General features: G+C 42.3%; 1 long non-coding RNA gene across 1 annotated transcript; it reads right to left on the reverse strand.

The window, feature by feature from the left end:
* Nucleotides 1-231: 231 nt before the first annotated feature.
* Nucleotides 232-3,633, reverse strand: LOC148044006 (uncharacterized). Its single transcript, XR_015697641.1, has 3 exons — nucleotides 3,494-3,633; nucleotides 1,428-1,540; nucleotides 232-426 (listed from the first exon to the last, which is right to left on the reverse strand). It is a non-coding gene; the product is annotated as an uncharacterized LOC148044006 (long non-coding RNA).
* Nucleotides 3,634-14,383: the final 10,750 nt, after the last annotated feature.

Below are 14,383 nucleotides of genomic sequence, written 5' to 3' on the forward strand. Positions count from 1 at the left end.
TGCTATCCTGTCTCCCTGGTCCTTCTTTTCATTAAACTAGACATACCCAGTTCCTGCAACTGTTCTTCATATGCTTTAGCCTCCAGTCCCCTAATCCTCTTTCTTGCTCTTCTCTGCACTCTTTCTAGAGTCTCCACATCTTTTCTACATTGTGGCCACCAAAACCCTTCTCAGAATCCTTCAAGTCTTGCTAGCGTTATGGAGCTCACTTACCTGGACCAGCCGAGGCGGTTGAAGTGGTGGGAACTGAGGGATGCAGGATTTTAGGATTTGGGGCTGTGGCTGCAACGTCGAAGTTTGTCTCCAAAGGGCCAACTGTTGGGAACGTGAATTGATCTGTATTTGTAAGGGGGAGATCTGTCGGAAGGGATGTTCCAGGCGGTCCCGTTGACAGTGCGCGAGAGGAGAGGTTCCTGCGTGGTCCAACTACGAACCAAAAGAGGGAAAACAGAACAGAATTAGGAATAGAACAGAACAGAACAAGGAATAGAATAGAATAGAATAAGTAATAGAATGCAGAATGGAATGGAATAGAAGAGAATAAGGAATAGAATAGAATGCAGAATGGAATGGAATAGATTAGAACGGAATGAGGACTAGAATAGGATATAACAGAACAGAACAAGGAATAGAATAGAATAGAATAGAATGCAGAGTAGAATAGAATAGAACAGAATAAGGAATAAAATAGAATGCAGAATGGAATGGAATAGATTAGAACGGAATGAGGAATAGAATAGAATAGAATAAGGAATAGAATGGAGAATGGAATGGAATAGATTAGAACGGAATGAGGAATAGAATAGAAATAGAACAGAACAGAACAAGGAATAGAATAGAATAGAATAGAATAAGGAATAGAATGGAGAATGGAATGGAATAGAACAGAATAAGGAACAGAATAGAATGCAGATGGAATGGAATAGATTAGAACGGAATGAGGACTAGAATAGGATATAACAGAACAGAACAAGGAATAGAATAGAATAGAATAGAATAGAATGCAGACTAGAATAGAATAGAATAGAATAAGGAATAGAATAGAATGCAGAATGGAATGGAATAGATTAGAACGGAATGAGGAATAGAATAGAACAGAAGAAGGAATAGAATAGAATGCAGACTAGAATAGATTAGAACAGAATAAGGAATAGAATAGAAATAAAACAGAACAGAACAGAATAGAACTTATCACTTTAAAAGTCTAAAAGTTGTCAAGGTTGGAGATCCTTGGAATAAATGAATTCTGGATTTTTGATTGACAGGTCATATTTTGGAATGCTGTCCTCACAAAAAAAAAAAAAAAAAAGGACAGGAGTTTCCTTTCCTGTTTTCTTAGCAACCATTCAAGTTACGATGGGCGTCTTCCCCAGAATACTTGGGCACACTAGGCTTAGGGTCCCACCATCCAGGAAGATATTCCTCACCCTGTGGGGCAGCCAACCTGGAGGCCCCGTCCAGGAGAATCCCCAGCGTAAGGACGACCTTGACACACGAGGCTTCCATCGTTCTACAGAGGAAAAGGCATCATTGAAAAGTTCTGCAAGAGAAAAACAACATTTTTAAAGTCCAGCGGGAACCGTAGCGGTGGATAGGATTCATCCAACACCTTGGCCATGGTCTCTCCTCCAACATCTATTTCTATCTATCATCTCTCTCTCATCTCTCTCTCTCTCTGTCTATGTCTGTCTGTCTGTCTGTCTGTCTGTCTATCTATCTATCTATCTATCTATCTATCTATCTATCTATCTATCTATCTATCTATCTATCTATCTATCTATCTAATCTATCCTCCATCCATCCATCCATCCATCCATCCATCCATCCATCCATCCATCCATCCATCCATCCATCATATCTATCTATCTATCTATCTATCTATCTATCTATCTATCTATCTATCTATCTATCTATCTATCTATCTATCTATCTATCTATCTATCTACCTACCTACCTACCTACCTACCTACCTACCTACCTACCTACCTACCTACCTACCTACCTACCTACCTATTATATCTATCACCCATCTATCTATCGGTTCCACCACAAAACCGCGGTAGACAAAAGCGCGGTCGACGAAAGCGCGTATGTGACGTCATCACAGCGCGACGAAAAAGATCGAAAAATGTAAAAATAAAGCGAAAACCTTACCCTAACCCCCAAACCTAACCCTAAACCTAACCCTAAACCTAACCCTTAACCTAACCCTAAACCTAACCCTAAACCTAACCCTTAACCTAACGAAAAACCTAACGCTAACCCTTAACCTAACGCTAAACGTAACGCTAACGCTCTAAACCTAACCCTTAACCTAACCCTTAACCTAACCCTAAACCTAACCTAAACCTAACCCTTAACCTAACGAAAACCTAACGCTAACCCTTAACCTAACGCTAAACGTAACGCTAACGCTCTAAACCTAACCCTAACCCTAACCCTAACCCTTATGTGAATCGGCTTGCTGTAATTTAATTTTTATTTCAATTTTTCGATCTTTTTTGTCGCGCTGTGATGACGTCACATACGCGCTTTCGTCGACCGCGCTTTTGTGGAACGCGGTTTTGACGGGTCATGCTATCTATCTATCTATCTATCTATTTATCTATCTATCTATCTATCTATCTATCTATCTATCTATCTATCTATCTATCTATCTAATCTATCTATCTATCTATCTATCTATCTATCTATCTATCTATCTATCTATCTATCTATCTATCTATCTATCTATCTATCTATCTATCTATCATATCTATCTATCTATCTATCTATCTATCTATCTATCTATCTATCTATCTAATCTATCTATCTATCTATCTATCTATCTATCTAATCTATCTATCTATCTATCTATCTATCTATCTATCTATCTATCTATTTATCTATCTATCTTTGATCTATCATCAATCTGCCTAATTAATCATCTATATCTATCTATCTATCTATCTATCTATCTATCTATCTATCTATCTATCTATCTATCTTTGATCTATCATCAATCTGCCTAATCAATCATCTATCTATCTCTATCTACTATCCTGTATCTGTCTGTACCTGTCTACCATTCTACTACCTACCTTGTCTGTCTGTCTCTCAATCTATCTTGATAAAATCTCTCTCAGCACCATACAATAATCAGACCAAAAAAACCCCCAACAACATTAAAACCAAGCCTTTAAAATACAAAAAAGCCCACAGTAATTAGAAGTTGATTAAAATGCAATTCCCAGAACTCCAGTTTAACGGCTGTGCAAGGCGCCCGAAGGCTTCCCTTTGGTGCAGCATCCATGTCCAAGTCCTCTTGGGCATGGATTCAACTCAAAGGGGTGAGGTTGATCCATGCACATTCCTTCTCCGGTGGGATCAAGGAGGCTGGAAAAGGCCAGGCTTCGGCCCCTTCTGTGGGGGTGGGGCTGTGGAGCCATGCCAGGCTTTCCCTTCAGTGGGAGACCCAGGCAGAACCGAAGGAAGGAGAGGCTAGTCTACTTACCGGTCGTGGACGTGAACACGTGAGAGTCCCTCGCTCTGGGCTGAGAACTTCAAGAAACACCCAAAGCCTCCAGAGAAGTCGGTGGGCTGGGCGGGGGCCTCTTGGTCTCCTCCCAGGCCCTTTCAAGAGGGTGGATGGAGGCAAATCCAAGTCAAAATGAATGCGAGTGGAATGGGGGGACAGGAGGAGGAGGAGGAGGAGGAAGTAGAGGTGGAGGAGGAGAAGGAGGAGTGATTGGCAAGGACTCCCCAGACAAATGAAGGTTGTCAGGCTGCCTTGTGAGGGGGTCTGTTTCCCCTGTGAGTGAAGGAATGCAGAGGAGGAGGAGGAGGAGGAGGAGGAGGAGGAGGAGGAGGAGAGGAGGAGGGAGGAGGAGGAAGGAAGAGGAGGAGGAGGAAGAGGAGGAGGAGGAGGAGGAGGAGGGAGGGAGGAAAGAAAGGAAGAGAGAGAGAGAGACAGAGAGAGACAGAGAGACAGAGAGACAGAGACAAAGAGAAATGGGGAGGGGGATACCTCTTGAACAAAGCCCACCTCAGGATGCTCTTCAGGTTAAACCCCCCTGGAGGAAAGCAGCTGTCCCAGGTGAGGCCTAAACAACGGAGAGAAACAGAGAACACAGTTGGAAGGGAGCTTGAAGGCCTTCTAGTCCAACCCTGTGCTGAATCAGGAGACCCTCCACTATTCTGGAGAGATGGCTGCCTTGTCTCTTCTTAAAGATGTCAGGGGATGGATGGAGCACCCACAACCTCTGTCCCACTGATTCATCCTTCTCACAGCCCAGAAGGTTCTCCTTACTTCCAAGTCACTTCTTTCTTTCACGAGTGTCTGTCCTCCGTTGTTTCTTCTTCTGCCTTCAGTTGCTTTGGAGAATGGGCTCACCTTCCTTCCTTCCTTCCTTCCTTCCTTCCTTCCTTCCTTCCTTCCGTCTTTCTTTCCTTCCTCCTTTTCCCTCCTTCTCCTCCACTTGTAGTATTTTACTTACAACCTCTTCTCCTTCCTTCCTTCCTTCCTTCCTTTCCTTCCTTCCTTCCTTCCTTCCTTCCTTCCTTCCTCCTCCTCCTCCTCCTCCTCCTCCTCCACTTGTAGTCTGACTTACAACCTCTTCCCCTTCCTTCCTTCCTTCCTTCCTTCCTTCCTCCTCCTCATCCACTTGTAGTCTGACTTACAACCTCTTCTCCTTCCTTCTGTCTTTCTTTCCTTCCTCCTCCTCTTCCCTCCTTCTCCTCCTCCACTTGTAGTCTTTTACTTACAACCTCTTCCCCTTCCTTCCTTCCTTCCTTCCTTCCTTCCTTCCTTCCTTCCTTCCTTCCTTCCTTCCTTCCTTCCTTCCTTCCTTCCTCTCCCTGTCTCCAGAGAGAGACAAAGGGAGTCAGGCAGGAGAAGGTTTAACTGGTAAGTTCATGGAGGACAGCTGAGGGATGAACCAAGCCATAAGCCCTCCTGGACTGGCCTACTAGAGTGGGAAGCCAACCGAAGGGAGCAATCGGAAAACAGGTTAATTCTATCCGTAGTTGTGGGGAAGCCGTGAAACGGATTAACTCTGAAAGCAGTCAACACCACTTGACTCCTGGTGGTGGTGGAGGAGGAGGACGAGAGGAGGAGGAGCAGAAGGAGGAGGGAGGAAAGAAGCGAAGGAAGAGAGAAGGAAGGAAAGGGAGGGAGGGAAAGAAGAGAAGAAGAAGAGGAAAAAAGGAGGGAGGAAGGAAAGAAAGGTGGAAAGAAGAGAGAGAGAGAGGCAAGGAAGGAATGAAATAAGGAAGGGAGGGAGGGAAAGAAAGAAAAAAGGAAGGAGGGAGGGATGAATGAAAGAGGGAAGAAAGGGAGGGAGGGAAAGAAGAGAAGAAGAGAAGGAAGGAGGGAGGGAGGAGGGAGGAATGAAAAAAAGGCGGAAAGAAGGGAGGGAGAAAAAGGCAAAGAAGGAAGGAATGAAATAAGGAAGGGAGGGAGGGAAAGAAAGAAAGAAAAAGGGAAGGAGGGAGGGAGGGATGAATGAAAGAAGGAAGAAAGGGAGGGAGGGAAAGAAGAGAAGAGGAAGAGAAGGAAGAAAGAAGGGAGGGAGGGAGGAGGAAGGGAGGAATGAAAGACGGAAAGAAGGGAGGGAGAAAAAGGCAAAGAAGGAAGGAATGAAATAAGGAAGGGAGGGAGGGAAAGAAAGAAAAAGGGAAGGAGGGAGGGATGAATGAAAGAAGGAAGAAAGGGAGGGAGGGAAAGAAGAGAAGAAGAAGAGAAGGAAGAAAGAAGGTAGGGAGGAGGAAGGAAAGAAAGGCGGAAAGAAGGGAGGGAGAAAGAGAGGCAAAGAAGGAAGGAATGAAATGAAGGGAGGGAGAGAAAGAAAGAAAGAAGAAAGGGAAGGAGGGACAGATGACTGAAAGAAGGAAGAAAGAGAGGGAAATAAGAGCGATAGAAGGGAAGAAAGGAGAGGGGAGGGGAGGAAGGGAGGAAAATGGCTGAAAAAAGGAAGGAAGGTTGGAGGGAAAGAAGGAAGGAAAGAAAGAAGGAAAAGGTGAATGAAACAAGAAAGCAAGGAAAGGAGAGAGGGAAAGAAAGAAGGGAGGGAGGGATGAATGAAAGAAGGAAGCAAGAGGGGGTGGAAGGAAGGAAAAGAGAAAGAGGGAAAAAAGGAGAGAAGAAAGAGAGGGGGCGGGAGGGAGGAAGGGGAATAAGGAAGGAAAGGAAGGAGGAAGGGAAGGAGGGCGGAAGGGCAGAAAAAAGGAAGGAAGGTAGAAAGAGATGGAAAGAAGGAAGGGAGGAAAGAAGGAAGGGGCGGAAAGAAGGAGGGAGGGAGGGAAGGAAGGGCCCAGGTTACAAACCAGGATGAAGGCAGCTAGCCATAGTTAATCTCAGGCATGCAGGGCTGATTATCTGACTCCAATCCCTTACTTCATGCGCTCTGCAATTCTGAGGAACGACGCAAACTAGGGAAGCCCCACAGGCTGAGCCGACATGCTCCATCTTGCCCAGGCCCCCATGTGCAACCCCCTTGTCTACTTGGCCACCCCCCTCCCCGGAACCCACTGGGGCCGGGTGTGTGTGTGTGATGCAGCCTTACATCTTCTCCCCTCCCTCTTCAGATGCTGCCTTGTTCAACATTGACACCCCGGAGGCTGTAGTAAGAAAAAAAAAACCAGAATTACTCCCTCTTAAAAATTAAAAATAAAATAAAATAAGCCAACTCGTGAGCTGAACGCCTTCCAGGGACTTCCCTCCCCGACATTGTCTCCAACCGCTGGACCCAATCGAGCCCCCCCATAAATCAGCCACCGAGCGACGTTCCCCCCCCCCCCCGAAGTCAAACCAGCAAGCACAAGCTTGCAAGATATGGTTCCCTGCCCTGGGCAGAAGGTCTTGGAAACATCGGTGGGAGACGGGAGGCCCACCGCACATTTTTTCACCTCTAGGTCGTTGGATGGAGAGCCATCCGTCAAGCGAAGTCACGGCCCGCTGAGGCTGAGCGGAGGGAGTTGGGGTCGTCCCCCCCCCAACCCCCGCCAGGAGTTTTGGATGAGCGGTTCAAGTTGACGTCCCCAGAAACCCAAGTGGGGGGCGGGCAGATGAAAGCAGGCACGGAAGGGAAGGGTTGATGGGGGTCTTGGGTTGATGGGGGACCGGAGGGCAGGTGTTTTGGGTAGCCAAGGAGATGGGGGTAGCCAGGAAGGGGTTGAAAGATGGAGGATATGGACCTCTCACATCTGCAGTTGATGTGCTTCATACCTTACCATCCTCCTCTTCCTCTTCCCCTTCTATTCCTACCTTATTCCTTACTAGGACTGATGACATGACCTAGTTGGGTTATAAAATGTCTGAAAGGAATCACCAAGCTCAAAGACAACTACAGACTCCACAGCCCTCCTCTTCCTCTTCCTCCTCCTCTTCCTCCTCCAACCCCATTCCCTACTAGCATTGATGACATGACCCAGTTGGGTAATAAAACGTCTGCAAGAAACTATCAAGCTCAGAGACCACTAAGGACCCCACAGTCCTTCTCTTCCTCCTCCTGCTCCTCCTCCATCCCCACTCCTTACTAGCACTGATGACATGACATAGTTGGGTCATAAAACGTCTGAAATAAACCATCATGCTCAGAGACCACCAAGGACCCCACAGTCCTCCTCCTCTTCCTCTTCCTCTTCCTCTTCCTCCTGCTCCTCCTCCATCCCCACTCCTTACTAGCACTGATGACATGACATAGTTGGGTCATAAAACGTCTGAAATAAACCATCATGCTCAGAGACCACCAAGGACCCCACAGTCCTCCTCCTCCTCCTCCTCTCTGCAAACCCCACTCCCTACTAGCACTGATGACGTTACTTAGTTGGGTTACGAAACGCCTGCAAGGAATTGCCAGGCCCAGAGAGCAACAAGGACCCCTCACTTCAACCCTGAGCTAGGAATATTCTGTGGGAACTAGTAACTTCCTACAATAATCCCCACCTCCCAGGTTCCCAAACTAGGCCATTGGTATTGACAATCCCCCCCCCCCCTGCCTTTCTCTCAGGCCCCTTCCCCACCATGAAGAACATTGACAGGAGCAGATTCCTGGCATAGTTGCGGGAAACCTTGAATTTGCCTGGGCCGGTGTGTGCCTGCCAAGTAAGCTCACACCTTGACAGTGTATTCAAGGGATTGTAAAAGAAGAAAGTAGTAAATCTGCCAGAGATTCCCCCGAGGAACGAAGCGGAGAGAAAGACTTTGAGACCCAGAAGATCTGCTAGTCCTTGGGGGGGCCGTCCAAGGTCTCTTTTCTGCTAAAACAGGGGGTGAGTGAGGCTGGGTTCCCACCATCATGGCCGCTTTCAGGTACGTGGACTTCATCTCCCAGAATTCCCCAGCCAGCAAGGAATCCTGGGAGTTGGAAGTCCACGTATCGGAAAGGGGCCGACCAATCTGGGAAATGCCAAACAATCCCATGGAGTATTTTGAGTGTAGGATTTTTATGGGGGTTGCAATGTCAGAAAAGAGGGGAGGATGGATTAATGGACGAATGGACGAATGGATGGACAGACAGACAGACATATGGGAGAGAAAGAGAGAGAGAGAGATATGATGGATGGATGGATGGATGGATGGATGGATAGATGAATAGGATAGAGATAGATAAGACAGACAGACAGGCAGATTTAGAGAGAAAGAGATGATGGATGGATAGATGAATAGGATAGACAGACAGACAGACAGACAGACAGACAGACAGATAGATAGACAGATAGATAGATAGATAGACAGACGAGAGAGTTGATTGATGGATAGATGAATAGGATAGACATAGATAGATAGATAGATAGATAGATAGATAGATAGACAGACAGACAGACAGACAGACAGATTAGAGAGAGAGAGTTAGTTGATGGATGGATAGATGAATAGGATAGAGACAGACTGACATACAGATGAGAGAGAGATGATGGATGGATAGATGAATAGGATAGACATAGATAGATAGATGGATGGATGGATGGATGGATGGATGGATGGATGGATGGATAGATGAATAGGATAGAGATAGATAAGACAGACAGACAGGCAGATTAGAGAGAAAGAGATGATGGATGGATAGATGAATAGGATAGACAGACAGACAGACAGACAGACAGACAGACAGACAGATAGATAGACAGATAGATAGATAGATAGACAGACGAGAGAGTTGATTGATGGATAGATGAATAGGATAGACATAGATAGATAGATAGATAGATAGATAGATAGACAGACAGACAGACAGACAGACAGATTAGAGAGAGAGAGTTAGTTGATGGATGGATAGATGAATAGGATAGAGACAGACTGACATACAGATGAGAGAGAGATGATGGATGGATAGATGAATAGGATAGACATAGATAGATAGATGGATGGATGGATGGATGGATGGATGGATGGATAGATAGATAGATAGATAGACAGACAGACAGACATACAAAGATATGAGAGAGGGAGAGAGAGAGAGAGATGATGGACGTATAGATGAATAGGATAGAGACAGACAGACACACAGATGAGAGAGAGAGATGATGGATAGATGAATAGGATAGACATAGAAAGATAGATAGATAGATAGATAGATAGATAGATAGATAGATAGATAGATAGATAGATAGATAGACAGACAGACAGACAGACAGACAGACAGACAGACAGACAGACAGATGAGAGAGAGAGAGAGATGATGGATGGTTAGATGAATAGGATAGAGATAGAGAGACAGACAGATATAGACAGAGAGAGATGAGAAAGAGATAAATGAGAGAGAGAGAGAGAGAGAGAGAGAGAGAGAGACAGAGACACAGATAATAGAGATAGATGATAGGATAGAGACAGACAGAAAAGATAGATTCCTTGGATATCAAGGAATCTCTCAAAGAACTGGAGATGCAGGTAGCTCTCAACTCACAGCCATTCATTCAATGACTGTTGGAAGTTACAATGGCCCCGAAAAATTCCATATTTATTAGTTTGTTTGTTTCTTTATTAAATGTACACATCGCCCTAGAAGCGACTCTGCAAAAGGTTATCTCCCTTTGACTCCTCCGTGCCATCCCTCTTTTCCAAGCCCTCTTTGTCTCCGGCCCTGGTTTCCCATGCTTTCAGCTGGGGACTTGTTACCATCTCCCGCCCTCCCTCCTCCATTTCCTCCTAAACCCAACAACATTAAGTGCTCAGAAAAAAAGAGAGAAAGAAAGAAATGGGAGGAAGAAGAAGAATAGACAGGATGTGGGATTTAGGCCGTACAGCTGCGAAGTAATTCAGCACATAAAGAGACTGAGATTTGAACCACTCGTCAAAAGGGCCTCCAGGAAAGAATTCCATTTGAAACACGTTCGACTGAAACACACACACGCACACACGCACACACAAGCACACACAGGCACACAAACACAACAAACACCTTAACGCACCCAACGTTTCTTTATTGTCTTTTCCAAACGATAGGATTTTTTGTGATGACAGATGCATGGAAATGCCTTTCCTGGGGTGACGATTCCGTTTACCTACAGTAGCAAGGACACAGCTGTTGCGTGTGCCCAGCACAGCAGCATCACCAGGGGTGCCGATACGGCTGTATTTGGCATAAATGCAATTCTTAAGTTTTTTTTAATTAACAAGAGTTCAATAGGGGTAAAGATCCGAATTTTCTTGCTGCAAAAGACGGTGGCAGTTAGAATTTAGAAGAGCAGAGTTGGAAGGGACCTTGGAGGTCTTCTAGTCCAACCCCCTTGCTCAGGCAGGAAACCCTACACCAAATGGCTATCCAACATCTTCTTAAAGGCTTCCAGTGTTGGGGCATTCACAACTTCTGGAGGCAACTTCTGTTCCACTGGTTAATTGTTCTCACTGTCAGGAAATTCCTCCTCACTTCTCGGTTGCTTCTCTCCTTGATTAGTTTCCACCCATTGCTTCTACTTTTACCCTCAGGTGCCTTGGAGAATCCCTCCTTCCCTCCCTCTCTCGCTCCTTCCTTCCTTCCTTCTTTCCTTCCTTCCTTCCTTCCATCCATCCATAGAATAAAATAGAATAGAATAACAGAGTTGGAAGGGACCTTGGAGGTCTTCTAGACCAACCCCCTGCCTAGGCAGGAAACCCTACACTGTTTCAGACAAATGACTATCCAACATCTTCTTAAAGACTTCCAGTGTTGGAACATTCACAACTTCTGGAGGCAACTTCTGTTCCACTGGTTAATTGTTCTCACTGTCAGGAAATTTCTCCTCAGTTCTAAGTTGCTTCTCTCCTTGATTAGTTTCCATCCATTGCTTCTTGTTCAACCCTCAGGTGCCTTGGAGAATAGCTTGACTCCCTCTTCTTTGTGGCAACTCCTGAGATATTGGAAGACTGCTATCATGTCTCCCCTAGTCCTTCTTTCTATTAAACTAGACATACCCAGTTCCTGCAACCGTTCTTCGTATGTTTGAGCCTCCAGTCCCCTAATCCTCTTTCTTGCTCTTCTCTACCCTCTTTCTAGAGTCTCCACATCTTTTTTTAACATTGTGACAACGTCAAGAAATAGAAGTTTTATGTTATATACATAGCCTACCATTCTGCTTTTGTTAGCTGTCAAACCTGCTAGTTCACAAACAGTTTCCAGTCTCTTATAAAGCTGTTTGGTCCAACAAGCTAGGAAGCTTTTAACCCTCAACCTACTGCAAATATTCTTCCTCTTGAGTTCTGTGTCCACCAGGGTCAAACTCAAAGCAACTCCAACCCTCTAAATCTTTGATGTCCGGTCTTATTAAAAAGTTGCAGGCGCCACTGATCAAAACTACCCTACACTCCCAGGTATTTCACGGTTTATTAAATGGGGTAGAATTGATGGATTTCTCCCTTCTGTTTGGGTTTAATAACCCCGTAGAGCATTGTCTCTATCGGGCATCAAAGGGGCGCCCAGTTTAATATATAGGTGCCCCCCCTGACCCATTATGGGCAGAGAGCCAGCAAGTTAATTGCCTGCATATTTTTTCCTCCTAAAGGCATCCATCAGAAAGGACAAAAAAAGTTGTTGTTTTTTTTTAAATAAAATCCTTATTGACACCAGAATCAGCACAAAGAAATTATGGCTCCAAATAAGCTGCTTGAGAAGAGGTGGTTAAGGAAAAACAGGGATTATGCCTTTGATTACTTGGATCTTTTTAGATCAAAAGGAATGGATTCTGCCAGGTGGAGATCAACACCCAATATATATATATATATATATATATATATATATATATATATATATATATATATATATATATATATATATATATATATATATATATATATATATATATATATATATATATGTATATATATATATATATATATATATATATATATATTGTAGCTTTCCTAGCAAGTATGGTCATTTACATGAATCCTCCATGGTCCTTGGTGCTCTCTGAGCTTGGTGGTTTTCTTGCAGACGTTTCATATATATATATATATATATATATATATATATATATATATATATATATATATATATATATATATATATATATATATATATATATATATATATATATATATATATATATATATATTGTAGCTTTCCTAGCAAGTATGGTCATTTACATGAATCCTCCATGGTCCTTGGTGCTCTCTGAGCTTGGTGGTTTTCTTGCAGACGTTTCATGACCCAACTAGGAAACATCATCAGTGCTAGAAGGTCGCAAAAAGGAGATCCCATGACCCCGGGGACATTGCAGCCGCTATAAGTACCTGCCAGTTTCCAAGCATATGGATTTTGATCACCTGTCCATAGGAATGCCGAAATGTTTGCAAGTATGAAAAACGGTTATGTTGAGGAACATCTGTGCAATGCATGCAATACAATATAAATACCGGTGTAATATTACAAGGGACGCGGTGGCTCAGTGGCTAAGATGCCGCGCTTGTCAATCAGAAGGTCAGCAGTATGGTGGTTAAATTCCCTAGTGCATAACGGAGTGAGCTCCCGTGACTTGTCCCAGCTTCTGCCAACCCAGCAGTTCGAAAGCAGGTAAAAAATGCAAGTAGAAAAATAGGAATCACCTTTGGTGGGAAGGAAACAGCGTTCCATGCACCTTCGGCATTGAGTCATGCCGGCCACATGACCACGGAGACGTCTTCGGACAGCGCTGGCTCTTCGGCTTTGAGACGGAGATGAGCAGCGCCCCCTAGAGTCGGGAACGACTGGCACATATGTGCAAGGGGAACCTTTACCTATAGTATAGTATAGTATAATATAGTGTAATATAGTATAATATAATATAATATATATTATAATATAATAGTGTAGTATAGTATAATATACATAACATAAGTAATATCATATAATGTATAATATAGCATAGCATAGAATAACATAACAATAGTATAGTATAGTATAGTGTAATATAGTGTAATATAGTATAATATAATATATATTATAATATAATATTAGTGTAGTATAGTATAATATACATAACATAACATAAGTAATATAATATAATATATAATATAGCATAGCATAGAATAACATAACAATAGTATAGTATAGTATAATATAGTGTAATATAGTATAATATGATATAATATATATTATAATAGTGTAGTATAGTATAATATACATAAGTAATATAATATAATATATAATATAGCATAGCATAGAATAACATAACAATAGTATAGTATAGTATAGTATAATATAGTGTAATATAGTATAATATGATATAATATATATTATAATATAATAGTGTAGTATAGTATAATATACATAAGTAATATAATATAATATATAATATAGCATAGCATAGAATAACATAATAGTATAGTATAGTATAGTATAGTATAGTATAGTATAGTATAGTATAGTATAGTATAGTGTAATATAGTATAATATGATATAATATATATTATAATATAATAGTGTAGTATAGTATAATATACATAACATAAGTAATATAATATAATATATAATATAGCATAGCATAGAATAACATAACAATAGTATAGTATACTATAGTGTAGTATAGTATAGTATAGCACAGTATAGTATAGTATAGAATACATAGCATAACATAAAATAAGTAATATAATATAACATAGCATAGCATAGAATAACATAACATTAATATAGTGTAGTGTACTGTAGTATAGTATACATAAGTAATATAACATAATATAGCATAGCTTAGCAAACCTTAGTATAGGATAGTGTAATGTAATGTAATAAAATATATGCATTGCATAACATTCAAGCTTTCTATTCTTTCATTTTTTTTCTATCTTCACCTTTTTTTTCTTCTCCACGTTCACTTTACTAGACATTTTTTCCTCTCTGAAATGCTTTTCTGCTTCTAATTAACTCTGAAAAATCTATTCACCCAAACCAATTCATTTATTTTGTTAATTTTATTTTCATTTTAAAAAGCAAAGCTTCCTACGGCCAATCAG

Source organism: Thamnophis sirtalis, unplaced genomic scaffold (genome assembly GCF_051295495.1).
Source record: "Thamnophis sirtalis isolate CommonGarterSnake01/CBP01778 unplaced genomic scaffold, rThaSir2_p1.2 scaffold_9, whole genome shotgun sequence".
Taxonomy (NCBI): Eukaryota; Metazoa; Chordata; class Lepidosauria; order Squamata; family Natricidae; genus Thamnophis; species Thamnophis sirtalis.